Here is a 21,754-nt window from a genome sequence, read left to right on the forward strand (position 1 = left end):
GCTCACAGAGCTAAAAATGAAGACACATAAACCAATTTAAACGGAGTTGACTAAGCTACAGTGTCATCTTATTCCCTTGGTTCCGCGTTACTTATGTACATACTGAATAAATCTCCTGTTACTTTGAGACATCTGGTTAACATTAAGGAAGCCTTCTCTCTCCACAGTATCTGTGAGTGTAAAAATGATGTGGCAAAAGCATGGAATTGCATGAATGATGTGACACTATTTTCTTGCCTTTTCAAAGCACTGACATTTATTTGTAAGGATACTGAAGGCTCCGGGTCATTGGGGCAGAACAGGCTGCTCTTTTATCTCTCAAGCATTATGCATTTGTCACCCATAACAGAGGATTCAAATCATCATTGTGTCTTGTAGCCATGTAGTTGCATTGACTATGCATGCTCTGTGTGGATGCAAGCACAGCTTTAGCTACAGAGCAGTGTTTGCTTGGGTTTTAACCCCCGCCCAGAATATTAACATACTACAGCATTTAATGATGCTGAGTATATTCAGACACCCTAAGCTGCCAATGTCTTAAAGGAGCAGTCCAAGCTGCAGTGTTTTATTTCCACCCCCGCCCCCCCCCCCCCCCCCACACCCCCTATAATATGTGTATCAGTACAATCCACACAATGATAAGTAATTAGCTAAGTTGCTGATCGATCCGTTCTCCTGTGATCGATCGGCGAAGATTCGGCTCGGGCGTTCACTAAATGGCAGCAGAAGAGGACCAAAGATGCAAAGTTCTGTGGGGAAGGTCATGTGACCAGGCAGTCACTAGATACAATTGGTGCACTACTAGAGAGGGCAGGGCTCAGAAAGGGGTGTGCCAGAGCCTGTCTCAAAAGAGGAAGGGGATGGGACTTTATAAATGGTTGCTATAGAAACAAAAAAATACTTGTTACAACATACTACATAAAAAAAATTATTTAGAGTTGTTTTGGAAAAATAAATGCTACATTTTCTATACCCGAAAACACAAAGCAAGGGGATTTATCAAAGTCTCCTGTTTAGACCAATAGGAGTTTGTTTCTTTGATAAATCTTCTGCAGTATTTTTGCACCAAAGAGACATTAATAATGATACCCCTTATGAATTAATTTTTATGGTCTGGTAAATTGACGGTATATGGGCTATACTCCTCTCTAGCTCACCACTGTGAAAAGGCGTTTGCCACTGCTGGTTTCTGTACAGCAGTATTTTCCAACCGGGGTTCCGAGGAGTTCTTGGGTTCCCCGGGGCACCCATAAGGGGTTTCCTGCAATTTTCAGGTAATTTGAAAATGGTACCAAATACAGAAGTATTTACAATGTATCTGATCTCAGACACGCTATTAGAGAGGGTTGGGGTTCCTTACAATGCATCTGATCTCAGACGCACTATTAGAGAGGGTTGGGGTCCCTTACAATGCATCTGATCTCAGACGCGCTATTAGAGAGGGTTGGGGTTCCATAATATAGTTATAGGGTTCCTTAACCAAAATAATGTTGAAAATCGCTGCTGTGCTGGATTGTTAAAGATCCTGGAGGCTTTTAGGAGTATTTATGGAGAAAAGGAGATGGGCACTTCGGATTTTCTGCTAAATATTGTCGTATTGTGCCATAGCGGATGTTTCAGTAGCGAGAGGAGTGATCACCGCAGCTCAACAGTTGCAGTTATTTGAGGGCCCGTCTTTTTGGGTATCAGTTTTCCGAACAGAAAAGCCTTTCTCCTGTTGAAAAAGTATAGTTACACAGGTATGCTGTGTGATTTTTCTTTGCATGATGTCAGCTTGACTGAGGATCACAACAACAAAATGTTTTCGTATTTTTAAAAGTATTTTACTCATTCGTTAAGCCATTTTTATTTTGGGGCGCAATCAACTTGAATTAAGGCCTGCCCAACCCATGAAATCCCTTCCCCAAGCGTTCACTTTGTTCATAACAGTGATCCCTGGGATCTCAATGCCTTGAGACGAAAATTGGCCTATTAAATCTGTCACAAAGTGAAAAATGAAGAGTAACAGTCAAACAGAACAAGGTGTGGTTTCTTTACCTGGAGGAACGTTCATGCAAAGTGCTTAGCGAGAGACGGCCTGACCATGAGAACCCGTGTTCTTCACTAAGCTTACCCAACACATGCAATAAGGAAGAGACAATCCCTGCTTCAAAGCTTACAATCAAATTGTTAATACTTCATCATATTAACAGGTGTTGCTGAGGTGTGATAAAACACACAACACCATTATTCCAACACACAATGCCCCGGATTTATTCATTATTTGCACATCAGCAATTAGGGTTCTAGACAGTAATTGCATTTCTTGGCCAAAAATAGAAGGTTGCACCACCCCTCGGGTCAGGGTTGTTGTTGCTCAGATGCTGCTGACGTGTTTTGTGGGTGTCTCAGTTTTAGGTTTCGGAGTCGGCGTCCGGTCCCCAAACTCATCCCAGCTCTGCTTTGTTGTTACGCAATCACAGTTCTCGTGGTATCCATTGGCAGATTAGTGCAGTGTGAGCGCTGATGGGATTATGCATGTCAACCACTGAAACTAGGTAAGAATGACAATGCGCGAGGCAATCAAAGCAATAATGCGATGCAAGCGCCTAGTCAACAGTGAGGTCAATGAAACACAAGCCGGCTAAAGGTCTTGGGAACTGACATTAAGGATGAGTCTAGATCAAGAACGAAAACAACAATGCCGTCTCTCTTCACTGCTATGGGAACTATTTACAAAACCCTCTCTGGTGTAAAAAAAACCGAGAGCAATGCACCACCAGCTTTATCTAAGAAAAAATCCTAGTGGAATCAAAGAGGCCTATAGGAGAAGGAGTGGCTCAGTGAGTAACGACCCTGACTGGCACTGAGAGTGTGAAGCAGGGGAGTCTGGTTCAATTCTTGGTGTCGTGACCTTGGGCAAGTCACTTTGTCTCCCTGTGCCTCAGGCACCAAAAACATAGATTGTAAGCACCACGGGGCAGGGACCTGTGTCTGCAAAATGTCTCTGTAAAGCGCTACGTAAAACTAGCAGCGCTATACAAGAACATGCTATTATTATTATTATTTATTATATATCACGTGCCCTGGCTGCAAATCTGGGGCAACATCAGCACCAGGGTTATCAAAGAAAAGGAGTCCCATAGACAGCAATGTGTTGTTTGTTTGTTAATCTGGGGCCATGTCTTTAATTGATTAACCTTACATCTGCAGCAGGGAGACCTTATTATGGTCTTTCAAAGACGCTGAGGTCTAGGTATCAATGAGGCTTTGGTCCCGCTGCGTGCGGCGGCGCGCGCGGCCGCGGGCCACCAACTCCTTTCCTCCAGTCTGGAGGCTCCCGCTGGCTCCTTCAGACGGGGCTGACTGCGCGCTGGGACGCGTCAGACAGCCGATGCTGCAAGCTTCAGGTGATCAGAAGCGCTGACGCGTCACGTGGTGCAGCAGTCAGCCAATGAGGGAAGGGAGGCGGCTATGGGGAGGGAGGCGGCAACCCTGTCTGTGCAGCCGTGCATAGCGCCCCCCCCTCCTCTGGTGCCCGTTTCGCAGGCTGCCCCTGCTCCGGGAGGGGGGGAGAGGAGGGGGGCTCTGGGAGGGGGGGAGAGGGACCGACAGGTTGGGGGGGGGGGACAGCATGAGAGCCCTCCGCTCAAACCACGCCCCCCCGCTCAAACCACGCCCCCCGTGCTAAAACCACGCCCCCCCCCGTCCCCAGCTCCCGCTCCCTACAGACCGCAGGGAGCGGTCAATTGCAGGGGCTGAGGGGCGGCTGTGAGGCTGAGGGGCGGCTGTGGGGCTGAGGGGCAGCTGTGGGGCTGAGGGGCGGCTGTGGGGCTGAGGGGCGGCTGTGGAGCAGAGGGGCGGCTGTGGAGCAGAGGGGCTGCTGTGGGGCTGAGGGGCTGCTGTGGGGCTGAGGGGCGGCTGTGGGGCTGAGGGGTGGCTGTGGAGCAGAGGGGCTGCTGTGGGGCTGAGGGACGGCTGTGGGGCTGCTGTGGAGCAGAGGGGCGGCTGTGGGGCTGTGGGGCGGCTGTGGGGCTGAGGGGCGGCTGTGGGGCTGAGGGGCGGCTGTGGAGCAGAGGGGCGGCTGTGGAGCAGAGGGGCGGCTGTGGGGCTGAGGGGCGGCTGTGGGGCTGAGGGGCAGCTGTGGGGCTGAGGGGCGGCTGTGGAGCAGAGGGGCTGCTGTGGGGCTGAGGGGCGGCTGTGGGGCTGAGGGGCGGCTGTGGGGCTGAGGGGCGGCTGTGGAGCAGAGGGGCTGCTGTGGGGCTGAGGGGCTGCTGTGGGGCTGAGGGGCGGCTGTGGGGCTGAGGGGCGGCTGTGGGGCTGAGGGGCGGCTGTGGAGCAGAGGGGCGGCTGTGGAGCAGAGGGGCTGCTGTGGAGCAGAGGGGCTGCTGTGGGTCTGAGGGGCGGCTGTGGGGCTGAGGGGTGGCTGTGGAGCAGAGGGGCTGCTGTGGGGCTGAGGGGCGGCTGTGGGGCTGAGGGGCGGCTGTGGAGCAGAGGGGCGGCTGTGGAGCAGAGGGGCTGCTGTGGGGCTGAGGGACGGCTGTGGGGCTGCTGTGGAGCAGAGGGGCGGCTGTGGGGCAGGGGCTGCTGTGGGGCTGAGGGGCGGCTGTGGGGCTGAGGGGCGGCTGTGGGGCTGTGGGGCGGCTGTGGGGCGGCTGTGGGGCTGAGGGACGGCTGTGGGGCTGAGGGACGGCTGTGGGGCTGAGGGACGGCTGTGGGGCTGAGGGGCGGCTGTGGGGCGGCTGTGGGGCGGCTGTGGGGCTGAGGGGCTGCTGTGGGGCTGAGGGGCGGCTGTGGGGCTGAGGGGCGGCTGTGGGGTGGGATGGTCCCGCCCCCTCACGTCATGGCCGTGCCCCCCACCCGTTTTGGCCACGCCCCCCCGCGCCAGCAAAAATTCACTGCAGACCGCAGATCGCGGTGCAGTGAATTGCACGCGCCGCCGGCAAGCAAGGCGACAAACTGCACCAGAAGTATCAAAGAAAAAAGTCCTGTTCATTTACTGTCCCTTGTATTTGGTTTTCTTCATTTCTAAGAACACTTGCCGTTTTCCTGCTGTGTTTACATACAGTATATATTCTACTCTAAGGGGGTAATTCTATATCTGCCCAGGTGGCCTTGTCCAGACGGAAACTCCCATAAAAGTCTATTGGGGTTTTTGGCCGACGCCGGCCCACGCAGCCGAGTCTCCAGGTATAGACTAAAGCCCGCGAGGTAATTCTCAGCATTGGACTTTGCTCCTATGATCACTTTGCTTTTGAAGGGTAAGGCTCACATATGACTGCATTTAGACGCCGTAGAGTCATGTAGGTGTGACGTGATTGTTATGTAATATCTGCAAGGCAGGAATTCTCACTCCACAAATGTTTGTCTTTACGGTTGGAGCTGTTAACCCTCAGCTGCAGCAGTCCAAGGACTGAATGGATCTATAGGAGTCAAGTATCAAAGTTTCCTGGCTGCAAACCTGGAACAGGGGGCCCTCATTACCTTGTGTATCTCTCTGAGCTTGTTTGTCCTTATTTGGTATGTCGTTCTGTTCTAGTAATATGCAGTACGTAACTCTGTATCCCCCATTGTACAGCACTTGGCAAATAAACAATAATAATAAATAATGCAGGATATTCAAAGCAAAAATTGCCAATGTATTCTGTGGGGGGGGGGGGGGGGGGTAATAGTGTAAAAAGAATGCCACCCCCTTCCCCTTTATCTAAGGAAAAATCCTATTATGGTGATTCAATTCGGTTGATACATTGTTGTATGGGTCAATAAATTCCTTACTCTAATTTGGCGCACAAATAATAAAAAAATGTGCCCAGGAAAATCAGCGCACCGCAAATAAAAAGAGAAAGAAAAAAAAAAGGGGGGGGGGTTTATGTCTGTTAACTCTTGGTGTCCCAGATTATTAAATGCGTGATGAGCAATCGCCTGTGACTTATTTTTCCAATCAGTCAAAGACTGAGCCACCTTTGCTGAAGCAGGCTCTTCGATTGAGTAGGCTGTGCTCAGGGATATCCTTAAAACCTGCCCTGTTGCTGGCCCTTGAGGACTGGAGTTGCCCATCCCTGCATTAGAGCCACAAAATAGTCACGTTTGATGCAAATGCTGAGAACTGGATAGTAAACGCCTAATTCTGTAACCGCCGGATGTGGAAGTCCTGCACATGCGGTGTAAAGAAAAGGTGTTCAAATGGCAAGCTGTTAGCTCCCTTCACATCATGGAACATTCACCCCCTCAACATTCCAGACCTCATAGGCCTTCAAAGCATTTCTGTGGTTAGTGTGCTGTAATGGATTAGAAGGAATTGCAACATAAGGAATTAGAACGTAAGGATTTAGAGCGTAAGGCATTCGGTGCAGGGGGGGGGGGGGGGGAGGACACTGTAAAGTATTGCTGTGCTTGTGGCATTGGTGAAATGAAGAAATGATTCACCAAGGGTGGAGCGCCCGTTAGAACTTCAGTTTTTTTTTAAATTGTTTATCTTGGCTTTTGCAAGATTATATCACAACCACATTAACTTGCTTCAAATCAGATGATGTGAGTCACCAATAAATGCATTAAAATGGCAATAATAAGATGCCGTTTATATATGGATTCAGGGGGCAATAACCCTTCCTCAGTATCCAGAGTCTGTCTATTGCGCAACTGCCTGGTGCAAAAAAACAAACCACATCTGTTCTTTCATAAATGACCCCCTCCTCTCCCCCCCCCCCCCAGCACTGACTTAATAAAGTTGCCTCAACAATAAGATGCTCCAGTGTAAACCAGATGACAATACGGTAAATACGTACATATATATTAGTGAAGATCATGAAAAGTGATCAGAAATATTGCACGATAAATCCGCACATATAGTCACCTAATGGGCGGTGAGATTGGAATCGCGATTTGCATATGACAGAGTTTATTTTATTTTTACTAAAGTTGATTGAAACCGGGTGTCTCCGGAGCTGACCCGCATTCATTTCCGTTCCGGAGACCCCTGGCTTCAATCCTAGGCAATAACAATAAAATAACTTGGGGAGAGAAGCCAGGGGTCCAATCAGGTCCCATATGCTTACCTCCCTTTAAGGTGACATCACATCACCCAAAAAAGGGAAGGCAGCACATGGTACATCCACCAATCGGTTTGGTGCATGTACCATGTAATTCCATCAAGTTTGGCAGAGAAGACATTCTCTGCCAAACCTGATGCCTGGACACATGTACATCCACCAATCTGATTGGTGGATGTACCATCTGTCAATCAAATGTGACATCACAGGCCTTATATAAGGCCTGTCACGTCTCATTTGACAGGAAGAGGACATCTCCTGGACCTGTTCAAGAGAAGAAAGAAGAAAAGAAGATCTACTCACCGGTGTCTCCTCTTCAAGCAACTGAGGTTCGTGGACTTCTGTTCATCATGCTGTACTTTCAAGATGAGGATCATTGCTTCGTGGGTCAAGAGTTGTTGTTGCTGCAGTTGGATGAGGAGGATGAATCTTCATTTCGGCAAAGGTTAGAAACACATTGATTGTATTTTATTTGTGTATTTTATTTATGTTGCCCATTAATTTCCAATTTTCTTATCTGTGTTTCCATTGAGGGCATAGGTAACCACAGTGGCAATCAATGCATAAAATGGCTACTGTATTTTATATTATTGTACTTTATTGTATATTTCAATGGGCAAAAGCGCTATTTGCCATATTTGGCTAATAGCACTTTTGCACATTCCTCGGTGGTGTTGTTGGTGTTAGGGGGGGAGGGTGAAGCTTGTAGTTGCCCCGGGGTGGGTGGTTAGGCCTCGTGGGAGGGGTTAATTCCTCCTGCAACACTCCCGGGAAGCCTAACCACCTACCCTGGGGCAACTACAAGCTTCACACACCCCCTCTGCCACCAACAAACGGGGTAAAGATATTTAACCCCTTCATTACCTTAGCGGTTAGGTACTAAAATAATGAAGGTGTGTTTTAATTTTAATAACATAGGCTTGAAACCGAGGGTCTCTAGAGCTGAACCACATCATTCATTTCAGGTCCGGGACCCCCTGCTTACCGAGGTACAAGCCTCAATAGAGGGTGTCTGTATCTTCCACGTCACATGACCGGGACATTTAAACTTGCAGGAGATACCAGCACCCCCTACGGAGGCCTGTACCATAGGCCCCAGCTAAGCCCTGAGCCAGTTGAGTGAAGTGTTGTGGGGAAGGCCGCAGATAGGGACGCTTCCCCATTAGTGTACAGCAGTACTATTGCATCGGTGACCGGACGGCCACGCGGTGCTCTGTGGTCTGGGTCCAGGTTGCTGGCCACATAGACATTCCGGTGAGACACTCCAGCTGGAGCTCGCCCAACTCGGAGGATCAGGACCCTTAGGGCGTGAGGCGATTGTTGTTGGAGGCCCCGCAACATGGGACCTGACTGATCCTTTGATCCGACGGCCACACCTGGGTACAGGAGTGCCCAATCAGGTATCCCAAGTGCACGAACGGCTCATAACATTTTGGGGTAGCTCTACCTCACACATTGGGTGGGATTGTTCTGCGGACACCGGGTGTTTAGGGGCCCAGGGTTGGAATATTGGGTATACACTGTATAACTATGTTATTGTGTGTGTACAGTAAAGATCCATTACGGTATATACATTGTGTGTGTGTATTCTTACTAAGTGGTTATTGAGTCCTATGTGAGACCATCCCGCCCTGCTGGGATCCCTCATAGGTGGAGGCGCTGCACCGAACAGAGAGCGTGCTCACCCCAGGTTCCCAGTGCGGAGGCTTAGGCCTCCTGTAAGCAACAGGTACAGCACCCGCGTAGTTCCTGTAGGCATAGGGAAAGGGGGCTACAAATACATACTAGAGACCAGTTATCTACTGCGGTGTCTCAGCTACAAAACTGGGGCAAAACCAGATTTAGCAACAGGAAAACTGCTTTCAGTAGGTAAATCTGATGCTTTTTTTTTTAAACTGGTTTTGGGGCCAGAAAATAGATCCCTAAGGGGTCATGTATAAAGGTTTCCCAGATGCAGAATTGAGAATTGGTTTCAATAGAAATGTTTCCTTCTAATAACTCTCCCCCTCCTCCCTCCCCCCCCCCCCGGGTGACTTTGATAACTGGGAGACTTTGATAAATAGGCGCTTTCGATTTTGAAGGGAATTGTTGCTTTGTATAATTTGTCCTGTTAATTGTCATTGGACATGAGCTAGTTTGCTATTGTATGCCAAACGCTTTCAGAGTTAAACATAAAAACAGACACGTGTGTGTTTTGGCATTATTGTAAGAATGTTCAGATCGTGACTTAACCCACTAGCTGCCAAACAAAAAAAGTGATAATTTGTCAAGTGATTAATGTACAACTCAACAGAGTATGTATTTTCTATTACTAGAGGTAGAGAACATCGTATGTGTCAGCGTTTGAGACCGGCTCTTATTCTGCGATGCTATTCCTGGAACCTACATGCCATCTGGAATAAATCAGGATTGAAATAGTCCCCTTGACTCAGAGGTGAGGTAATTGTGTGGCCAGAATAATGTCGGGGGAATCATCGTGCACTGCTCTCACCCTCTCTGGGTTTCAGCTGAATGCAAATGGGTTTAGGGTTTTGTGCATTGGAAACATGAGCAGGGCATCATCAATGGACAGACAGTAACTATGGGTAATGGGTCGCACCCGGCATGGTCTTCTGGATAAAGTTGCTTCCAATTTACTCACTCTATAAAACGCCGCACATCACGGTTGTTATTATGTTATTATATTATTATACAAAAAAAGGGGGCAATATTAGGGAGAGAAAAAAAAACCCACACGATTTCTCAAATAAATAAAAAAAAGTATTAATTTCACAGCTGGGGGAATTATATAATCCCCAACACCCCCCTCCTGTTATCTTTGGCAGTCATTTTATGATGTAGCGCAGGCCTGCACAACTCCAGTCCTCGAGGGCCGCAAACAGGCCAGGTTTTTAGGATATCCCTACTTCAGCACAGCTGGCTCAATTAGTGGCTCAGTATGACTGAGCCACTAATTGAGCCAGCTGTGCTGATTTAGGGATATCCTGAAAACCTGGCCTGTTTGTGGCCCTCGAGGACTGGAGTTGTGCAGGCCTGATGTAGAGGCTTGTCTGTAGCAGTAGTTTTTAGTGCATGTTGCTCCTATTCAATACTCTGAGAAGGTTTATTCCCCACACTGGAGAGGAGATCGGCTTAGATAAATGGAACTAAACTCTTACCCAGCGAGGGGAAGAGGCTTCACAGAATATTGAAAAGGGGCTGTTGAGCATGTTTACACTTATTGCAAAGCCGGCAAGCATACTGTCCTGGGACAGGATTGTGTATTTCTCTGTATTTTTCCTGCTCTCAGGCTGCCTGCCCTCCCCATCTAAAATTACATGTTTTTCCCTGCTCTGAAGCAGCCAGAGCTGTGTATATTGCAACATAGTTGTTACACGTAATCCCCTTTTACACATGCCTCTAGTCAGTTGCCCTGGCAACCTACCAATACTCACAGTTGAGATTGGTTTAGTCCTCTCCCCCTGCTTTATCTGCACATTGTTATGCCCCCTAGTCTGTTCCTGTCTGACAGGAAAGTGTGTTCATTCTTTCCCAACAAGCAGACAAAGTGAGTAGACACTTCTTCCACTGCTCCCTCAGAAAGGGAAATCCTTTTTACCTTCCCCTCAGAGAAGCACTTCCCCATAGCAGAACACCTTCCTCTCGTAAGGTATTCTCCTCACAAGAGAAATTTGCTAGCAATATTCATATACAAGAACTTTTATATTTCTGTTAACTCCCCTCAATAAAGTTGAAGAAAATAGAAGGACTTTGTGTGCTTTAAAAAGGGGGCGAGTTAAGCTACATGGACTTACTCACATGCTACATATGAGCCTGGGTCCAGAATACATATGGCTCTGGATTTGTCAACGGATTATGACCAAATTAGAAAAAAATACACTATATGCATGGCAAAAAGGCTTCCCTGAGATACAATATATAGACGTATTACTTACGGGAGTATTAACCGTCTACAGGGCCGCAGACAGATTTCCTGGGGCCCAGGACTTGAGTTTTTCCTGGGCCCCGCCCCTTGTTGGTGCCACCCCCTTATTGAACCCCACCCCTTTCACACCTGTATTCCTCTCCCCACTGTGTCTCTCACTCTTCCACCACCTCCCTCTCTAACACCCCCTATTTTCCCTCTCCCCCCTCCGCTATCTCAATCCCCATTTTTCTCACACTCATTTTCCCCCTCTTCCCCTGGAAACACACACGCGCGCAATTCCCCCCAATACTCATGCAATTCCACCTACCACACTGCCCACACAACCCTCCCCCTCCTCCACACACAATACACACATAATGCCCCCTCTCAATACAAAACTACCCCCCCAAAGACAGACACCACTACACCTCCTCAGATACAGACACCACTACACACAAACACCACTACTATCCCGCAAGATACAAACACCACTTACCCACCCCCACAAATACACTTATCACCCCCACAAATACAATTACCACCACTCCCTCAAATTTAATTTACCGAAACAAGTCCCCACACAAATACAATTGCCACTACCCCAAATACACTTACCACCCCCCCACATACACACAACCCCCACTCCCAATACACTTACCACCCTCCCAAATACACATTCTACCTCCCCAAATACACTTATCACCACCCCTACCCATATATATACACCTCCCACCTATACACTTTCTGTCGCCGAGCCTTGGCTCTCCCCAGCTGCTGCCTCGTCCCATGGCAGGTCTCTTTCTGCCGCTGGTGCATGCCAGAGGCTGATCCTGACTTCTGCCTGCACCCAGATTGGAGAGCGAGTACCGGCGTGGGAAGAGGAGGCAGCAGCTGACGAGAGCCAGTAGCCAGGGCTCAGTGGCGCCAACCAGAGGCCCATCAGCTGGGCCCAGCTTCTGATTGCTGCCGCCGGCCCACGGCTCTCCTCAGTTGCTACCTCGTCCAATGCCAGGCCTCTCTCTCTCCAAACGGAGCGTGCCGGAAGCTGGGTGCACCCTCCCACAGCCACCAGGCCCAGGACTCTCCCCAGCTCTTGACCCAGCTCTCCTCCCTGTTGGCGGACCTGAACGTCTACAAGCTAACACCCTCAGAGACATGGAAGGAAATGCAATTTAAAATCATGCACAGAGCTTATATAGTATTTACCTTTCCAAAGCGGGATATCAACCAGTGTCCCAAATATCAGGAAACAAGAGCAAAATCTCAAACATTGTCTTTGGTCATGTAGTAGAAGAAGATTGGAAAGTAGATCGCTAAGTCCAAAAATGCACCATCAGCTCACCAAATAGAAGGGCTTAAAAACATTTATTGGGACTACATGAAATTGAAAAAAGGACAAACAAAAAAAACTAATACATACAACCTCCTACGCGTTTCAGGCTCCTAAGAGCCCTTTCTCAAAGGCCCACGGGCTGAAACGCGTCAGAGGATCCGCCAGATTTTTACCAAGATGTTAGAATAAACGTTTTTCTTCACCACCACTGCCTGCTTGCGGTTTTTCCTCCACGGCTGTGCATCGCTTCTATCTCCGGCGGGAGGTGTGTTCTTTACTGCTATCCGTTATCGGTCGCACGCCGGATAGCTGCTCTACCTGCTCACTCAGCAACTGCGGGGGATACACCCTACATCAGCACAGAGAAGTTTCCTGGTGATTTGCAGATTGCCTGGGTTGCTGTTTACCTTTTCTCCACCGGCTTTTACTGCTCCTACAACCGTGAGTCTCCACTTACAATTCTACTGGTGCTCTAAGGAGAGCTAATTGTTTATAGGGAGAAGTTCATACTCATTGGTTTATTTTGGAGATTAGCCAAGACTGTGTTTATCTATCATCAGGATACAGCTATCTAACTGACTCTTGAAGCGCCTGTTTAGTTAACCCCATGGTTACCTGTTATACATCTGTACGAGTCGAGGGTATCCCGCTGGCTCTTGTTGTGTGAGGACGGACCAAGCTGGCTGAATTCCTAGATCCTGTTAATTGTTTGTGTTTTGATCTGTTTAGAATAAAGCCTCGACCGGTTTATCCTCCCAAGAAGTTGTGTGCCATGGTTTTTGGAACATGGGGGAGGCGACTGGCTCGAGGCATGGGTAAGTCAAGAGTTTTCCCTCTGATAAAAAGGAGGCGCAATTCACTTGCACTGATGTTGTGCTCATTTTCCTGCCGGTAGACTTTAGCAAAGTGACCTCCCGTGTCTCACCCGGCTCTGCAGCAGAAGCCTTTCGTAACCGCACGCCATCATTTCAGCATCTTCTACATAAACTGAAGCTATTTTAAGAATAGTTTGAAGCAGCAAGCCGGAAACGAGATATTATTACATTTATTGGAATAAAGGGCCAGATCTGATCTGCACCACTTTGGGCTCGGGGGGAACTTCCATTTACCAAGATAATTAGGGGCCTATTTACATAAATTACTTTTTAACGGTCACACCTACAGTACATGCTGAGGCATGCTTTTTACTTACAGGAGCAATTCAATCTTTTTTTTTTTTTTTATACAGGTTTGAAGCAGGGGGCCTCCTGAGCAGAACCCTGTTAATTTCAGCTCCGGGGACCCCCTGCTTCCGGAGATATTTACCTTTAAAGCGGGTGACAATATCGCCTGCCGTTTAAAGCCCCCCTATCACATGGGCCAATAGCATGCTGCACCGGAGGACATCACGGCTTCCTGTTAGCCAGCAGGGCCCAGGTGCTTTAAACATTTGCCATAATAGGAACCCTCAAGCAGCTACTTACACCCACGGAGGTAAGTATCGCAGGAAGCAGGGCGTTCCCATAGCCGAAATTAATGGGGTTCAACGCTGAATTAAAAAAAAAAAATGAAAAGAAAAACAGCTTGCATTGTCTCTTTAAATAGTCTAATCACTGCCCTTGTCCCTAATTCATCTTGCACTATATAAATGCAAGCTTACCTTTTCATTGATTGCAGGAATGCAGTGGGACCGCAAGCAATCCTAATTATTAGCCGGTGTAGTGATTCAGTTTAAACGAAGCAGAAGAAACCTGCGAATCACTCTGTGAATTGTGAAGGGTTAATTAGTGGGTACTGAACATTACAAAGTATGGGAAACAATATTGACTATGAGAATACTTATTACTTCTTTATAATAGAAGTATTTTAACATGCCCACAAAAAGCAAAATATTTCGTTATACTAAATAAATTATAAATCTGTACCGATGTCAATGGCTGAAACAAATATTAATAACTTTATATTTCTTTAATAAACACAGATACTCTCTTTCTCTATAGATACACAGGTATATAATGTCTATATACAGGTATTTAAATAAATATACATGTATTTAAATAAATATATATCTATATTATCTTAAATAAATATATATCTATATTATCTGGATATCTCTACAAATGTATATCTCTATATACACATCATACTTTTTCATATATATTAAAATATATTATTTTTCTTTGTAAACCTAAATAAGTCTGTTAAAGCAGCAGTCCAAGCTGCTGTTTTTTTTTATTTTTTATTTAATTTTTTCCCCCTTTATTATGTGCATCAGTACAATCCCCAAAATGATACAATGATAAGTAATTAGCTAAGTTGCTGATTGATACGTTCTCCTGTAATCGATCGGCGAAGATTTGGCTCGGGGCTTCACTAAATGGCTGTCAGTGCAGCAGAAAAGGACAAAAGATGCAAAGTTCTCTGGTGAAGATCATGTGACCAGGCAGTTACTAGATACAATTGGTGCACTGCAGGAGAGAGGGCAGGGCTCAAAAGGGGTGTGTCAGAGCCTGTTTCAGAAGAGGAATGGGGTGTGACTTTGTAAATGTTTGCTATAGAAATAAAAAATGATTGCTACATTGAAAAATGTCATTCAGAGGTGTTTAAAAAAATGTTGCAAGTATTTTCTCATAGAACAGAACTGATTTATTTAAAAAAACACACACGTTAAATTTTGCTTGGTCTGCAGCTTTAAATATGTATTTTATACTTTAATCAAACGGTTTCTCTAAAAATGTTACCCAGAAGTATAGGCATTGCTGGATAATTAATGTACTTACCAAGATTGGTGCTAAGCTAATCTTTTGAAGAATATTGTCACACTACCGCCATCTTTGAGGTGATGGGAAAAAAAAACGTGCAATACAGAAGTGCACACGTTAACTAATTAGCTAAGGCTAAGCAGGTCGCACTGATGCTGAAGTTACTGCATAAGTAGCACCTTAGCGATCGGCGCACGCAAAAGGTAATCGAGGATCTTGAGACTAATTTGTAGGATTTTTACTATTTTGTGCCTTTGTATGTAGCTCCCCTCCCGCTCAGTTGCCAGTGTTCCTTATGAGGAATTTAATATGGCTACTACTTTTCGAATAATAAGAAGTCGCCATTGATGTGGCGGCTTCCTATAGGCCCGCGGATCCAACAAGATTAAAACTGCCATATTGGAGCTGGAAATTGCACCGTTCAGCTTCCGGTACAGGATTGCTCAGATGTGAAGTTTTAAATAGATCTAAACAAAAATGGTTAAAAAAAAAAAAGTAGAAATGGTAAGTCTGAAAATGTGAAAATGTTGCTGCAACTTCCTTTTTATTCAGCTGATGGGTTTTCCAGATGTTGCATTTCCAAGGCTACTGGATTACATTTTATGAATCACTAGAAAATAGTCAAGTTTCCTCCTGTGCCTTTTTGTCAATGTTGCAAGCCACGGTCAAATAATATTAAACATTGAACTCGCCAATGGAGTCTTATATACTGTGCCTGAAGCAGCCACACAACTTTATTCTACTAACTTGGCCGTCTGTTTGCACAGCCATTATACCCAGGACATACTTGAAAACGAGAGGTAACTCTCAATGTATTACTTCCTGGTAAAATATTTTATAAATAAATAAATAATACTGTATATGTTGTCTTTAGAGGAAGGGAGTAGGGATTACTTACTGGCAATATTTTGCTCCATCATATTTTGTTCCCCTCTTTTCCCCTCTTCTGTGGGTATATTACTGGAACTATAGAATTACACAATGTACATACAATGCAGAAAATAATAACATCCTTATAGACCCAGATTTACTAAATGGTGCTAAGCCTTAGTGTACCTGAAGGCCCCCAAATAGTATGTAGCCATGTGTTACCAAATGGTATACAGTTCTCTCTCATGCTGGCAGTAAGCCTGGTAAGTATACAGGATTGCCAGCATCAATCATGGAGGTTTGCCCTTACACCCTGGTGAGGTGTCATATGTACATGAGGGGAGTGGTAACCGACCTTGTGTCCATTGTTAGTGACACAGGAGGTGGAGCTATTCCTTTGGTATATAAGGCACAGCACTGCCCAAAGTTAGTGTTCAACTTGTGTGCATGTATGCAAGTCTATGTTCAAGGTCAAGGTGATAATCTAAAGTGATTCTGCAGCAAATAGTCTGACCTGCAGCAGTAAGGCTGGCAGGGCCTACACTGTGTCCAGGGACCTGGCACAGGTGGTGATCTCCCTGAGGGGAGAGGTGATCCAACTCCATTGGGAGGGCAGATAGATCTTCTGAAAGGAGAGCACAGAAGAAGATGAGCGACTAAGCTGTTTGCTGCGAGGGGCAGTCTGCCTATACCATCATCAATAAAGATGCCCTTGTTCACAAGAACCCCAATGTGTGAGTGTGAAGTTACTCCACAGCGTAAGGCACCACCAAGGAGGAGTTCCTCATCAGAACCATCTCCTTGCGGACGCAGAGATCCTGAGGAGGTGGAGGCGATGCACTGTATGTAGGTAGGACTCTAGCACACTACCTCAGCTGCCTGTCTGGGTTGGCATTCCCCACACAACATCATGCGGGAGACTCAGGAGTCCTGTTGCCAACAGGTGCACCACCAGACACGACCATGTAATGGGGACTGGTTAGACCACAGGGGCCAATGTAAGATTGGGTGGGTCAGCCAGGTCAGAAAATCCGTTACAAGTATTTAAGGCTTTCAGGTGCAGAAAATCAAAGTACTACAGGGTCCTTGGGCAGTGAAGGTACTAGCTAATTGAGGCAGTTATGTAGTCTATTCGATATGCACAGTATTAGCTAGAATAAAGAGAAAATAGTATTTAGTTACTCTGGAATAACTTTTCCATATCCATCGGTGTCACAATTGGGGTTGGCCAGAACTTGGGATCGCAGTTACCAGGCAGAACACACAGGTTAATAAACGTTTGTTTATTTGGCCTGAGCCAACAGTGAGCAACACGTACAAGAACACAGCAATGACCCCACAAAACATGGACTTACAGGAGACTCATAGCTCGCTAGTTGCAGGATACTGCCGAAGATTACCATGGGCGCAGCCTCAAAAAGTCTGTGCAGAATATCCCCGTCCCCAGTTACAAGGGAACACTGCTCCGGATCTATACAACCACAATACAGTTGGTCCCTGGACACCGAGACCAACCAGGAACAACTGTGGAGCTCGTATTGGCATCAGCTTCTTTAGCTCAACGGGTGCCAACCAATCATCGGAGTCCTTTGAATCTGCAGAGGCAACCTGGAGTGAGAGGACGTCCGGAACCGACCAAACCGGAGACGGGGTGGAGTCAGTGCCGAAGGATGGCCCCAAACAGCGCGACCTGGGAGTGTGGGAAATTAGAACTGACCCGAATGCCGGTCCCTGAGATCAGTTCCTGGCCTCCACCACGAATAGACGCCAGGGAGAGAACAATGCTTCAGCCTTGGAGTGTGTACTCTCCCAGCATGCGGGTGTGTCCTTACCTATCTACCCATTCTCTCTGGGTGTAAGCACCTGGCCCACACAATAGCAAGCCCCCTAACTCACTGTCTACCTGGTACTCAGCTACTGTTACAGGCCAAGGCCCACAAGGAGTCCAATAAATAAACATAACAGTGTAAAACACAAAGAACCAGATACATAACTACAGGTTATCCGTTACTAGAGTTTGGACACTTCCCAAGCCTAGGATGGCAAACATTAACCCTTACAGTGGGTCACCATGTTGATACACAGAGGCAGCATGCAGGTTTAACCTTTATTTGGAGTACCAAGCTGCCCCTGTCATCACAGTAGCAATAAGGGATCATTAACTCTATATTTGTTATATTTTTAAAAAGATGAATCAGTAATTTCTACTAGATAAAATAATGGACTGAAGGTGCTGTCCACACCAAGAACACAGAACAAGAAGGTGCTTACCCCCCCCCCCCCCAAACACAAAAGGTTACCAATGTACTGAAAAGTATGTTTACACGGACTTCTCCGTTTTCTGAAGCAGAGGTGCCGTGTATGCAAGAACAGTTTTTACATCTGATACCGAATTTCAGACTTAAGCCACTACAGATGTGGAGGAGAATAGCGCAGAGACACTCCAAATGTGATACATCTCATTATAATCTGTGCACCATGTAACTCCTCCCCACCTCCTCCTACTGACTCCCCCCCAAGGTGCAGGGCAAAAATTGGAGCAAAATACTTTGATGCATCGATGGAGGGTGAAAATGCCCTGATTTTGCTCCAAAATTGCAGTGATACAGTACATAGGGGCCTATTCACTAAAGTGCATTAATGCACGATAAGTGCCCTTCTAGAGCAATATTGCATGTGTAGCTATTCACAAAGCTTCGATAACAGGGCAATATCGCACTAAAACGGCTTTTTACCGAGCTATCACACAAGCTGTGCGGTAGCTGAAAAAATGCCAAAACTCTAATTTTTTGCCAGCAACAGCTATTCACTAAACTCTGACATGCAGATCGTACAATAAAAACTTGCATACTTTTCTCGCAATCCAAAGGGTGGCGAGATTAGAATTGCGATTTGCAGATCAAGGAGTTTCTTTTATTTTTACTACATATGATTGAATCCGGGGGTCTCCGGAGCTGAGCCGCATATTTATTTCAGCTCCAGAGACCCCTGGATTCAATCCTAGGTAATAAAAATAAAATTACAGCCAGTTTCATGACCTTAGCAGCTAACCGCTAAGGTAATGAACGGGTTAAATAGTAGGCACTGCTTTGTTCTGGTAGTTGCCCCAGGGTGGGTGTTTAGGCCTTGCGGGAGGGTGGCAGTAGAAGTTAACCCCTTCATTACCTTAGCGGGTTAACCCCTCCCCTCGCGCTACCCTCCCACAAGGCCATCCAACACCATCATAAAGGGAGGGAGGCATGCTACCTGATGGGCTATCGTATCTCCCTTTTTGATGATGTCATAGCACTCCAAAAAAGGAAACCCATCACATGGTATATCTACCAATCCGATTGGTTGCTATACCATGTGATGGCTGCCATTTGGGGGGGGGGGCTTACGTGACGTCATCTTAAAGGGAGGGAAGCATATACTTCCTTATTGGCTGGCTTCCCTCCCTTTAAGATGAAGTCACACCCTTAAAAAAAATGGAAGCGGTCACATGGTACACGTACCAATCAAATTGGGGGTATACCATTTGACACTCAAATGTGATGTCACGGGCCTTTTATAAGGCCTTTTCCTGTCTAATTTGAACCCAAGAAGCCGTCAGTGCAACATCTCTGGCCCCTTTTGAATTATAAAGAAGAGAAGACAGAAGAAAAGAAGGAAAGAACTTACCGGAGATGTCTCTTCAATCAACAGAGGACCATAGACTTCTTCACATCAGGCTGTTGAGCATTGCGTCATGGGTCAAGAGTTTGTGCCGGCTTAGAACGAGGGTGAATACGACAAAGGCAAGAAATACATTGATTGTATTTAATTTCATTGTGTATTTTTTTTTTAGGTTGCCCATTGACTGCCAATGTGTTTATCAATGCCCCTTTCAGGGTATAGATAAGCACAGTGACAAGCAATGCATTTTGGGGCAAATGGTTGTTTTTATTTCATTGTTATGCATTGTATTTTTTGCTATGTGTTTTTTTTTCCATTGTCCATTCATTGTCATTGTGGCAATCCATGTCCATATTGTGCGCATGGTTTACCATAGTCACAATCAATGGCTTTATTGTCAAAAGCTTAGTTTTATTTAAGTATCATGTGTTTTATTTTGTGGCATTTTTTTTAAGCTTGCCCATTTATTGCTATTGTGGCAATCCATGTCCATATTTGGGGCTTGGTTTAACAGTGTAACAATGGGTAGATGGGGTGGGAGTATTTGCCCATGGGAGGGTGTTTAGGCCTTCTGGATGGGTAGCGGGTGAGGAGGGGGGTTAAACCCTTAATTACTATACCAGTTAGTAACCACTAAGGTGATTAAGGGGTTAGTGGCCAGTAGTTAATTTTTATTGTAATGTTGCAGCCCATGGAGGACAGAGAGGATGCGGAGGAAGACGAAGATGGCATTCCTCCTCGGATGGGTAAATCCAACTTTAATTTACTTTATGCTGGCTGGGTATTGTTTAATTTTTAATGGGTAAATGCGCTATTATCCAGATCTGGACCATATAAATTTTGCCCATTACTGTACTGTATGTGTTGGGGGGTGGGGTACAGAGGGTGGGTTATAGGGTTGTTGTATTTTAATGTTTATTGGGGGTAAAGGGGGTGGGTGAATGGGGGTACTTGTCCCAGGGTAGATGGTTAGGCCTACCGGGTGGGTAGCGGGAGGGGTTAAGCCCTTCATTACCATAGCGGTTACACCACTGCCATGGTAATGAAGGGTTAACTCCTCCTGCAACCTTCCTGGTAGGCCTAACCACCCACCATGGGCCAATTACCCCAACTCACCCACCGCCTCTACCCCCAAAAAACCAAGTACTATGGCTTAACCCCTTCATTGCCGTAGTGGCTAGCTGCTAAGGTAATGAAACTGTTTTAATGTTCATTTTAATAAAAGAGTATTGAAGCAGGGGGTCTCCTGAGCTAAACCGCATTAATTTTAGCCTCGGGGACCTCGGGCTTCCCGAGTTACAGGCCCCGGTATGGGGTTCCGATATCTCTCTGCATTGTTTAAATCTCCTGTGTCACGTGACCGGGACATTTAAGCGCACAGGAGATACCGGCACGCCATACCGGGGCCTGTAACTCGGGAGGCCGGGGGTCCCCGTGGCTAAAATTAATGCTTTTCAGCTCCAGGGATTCCCTGCTTCAATACTCCGTTATTAAAATGACCATTAAAATAGCGCGATCGCGTGTAAGAACCGTGCACGGTGATGCAGCTCTCTCCGTGCAGCTCTTCCGGGCTGCAGTTTAAGCAAACACAAGTAGTGGGGGGCATTTCTTATAGTGCGGTAAGAAAATGCAAACCCGCTCTGCAATGCACTGAACGTATCGGACTTTAGTGACAAGGCCCCATAGATCAAAGGAATCTGCTTTCTCTTTCTTGTCAGTTTCCAGCCTAACTAGGTACTGAGGGGCTATATATCGCAGAACCCAGGTGTGAGGGTCCTCTATTGTGTGACGCAGGGGTGCACAAGAGTTTATTTGGGGGGGGGGTGCGGCGGTTGCAGAGACCCTGCACTCTTCTCCAAGGTATTTCAATGAAATGCCGGGGGACTGCGCGAGGCCTGTGCAACTTCACTTACCGTGATTCAGTCGGCTTCGTTGACATGTCGCCGCTGGGTCACATGCCTTGACGTCACATGATGCCACGATGTCATGTGATGCTTCAGACCAGGTAAGGGGTGCTGCGCGAGCAGGGGGGGGGGAGGCAGCAGGGGGCGCAAGGAAAGAAGTTTGCGCACCCCTGGTGAAAAGAACATTTTCCAACATTTGGGGGGGGGGGGGGGCAGGGGAATTATGGTGCGTGCCAAAAGCGCCTGCAGCAAAGCTGAGCCAAACATAGGAGCGTATTTACCAAAGTCTCCCAGCTGGACAAAAAAAAAAACAGGGT

This window comes from Ascaphus truei, chromosome 4 (assembly GCF_040206685.1).
Source record: "Ascaphus truei isolate aAscTru1 chromosome 4, aAscTru1.hap1, whole genome shotgun sequence".
NCBI classification, from domain to species: domain Eukaryota; kingdom Metazoa; phylum Chordata; class Amphibia; order Anura; family Ascaphidae; genus Ascaphus; species Ascaphus truei.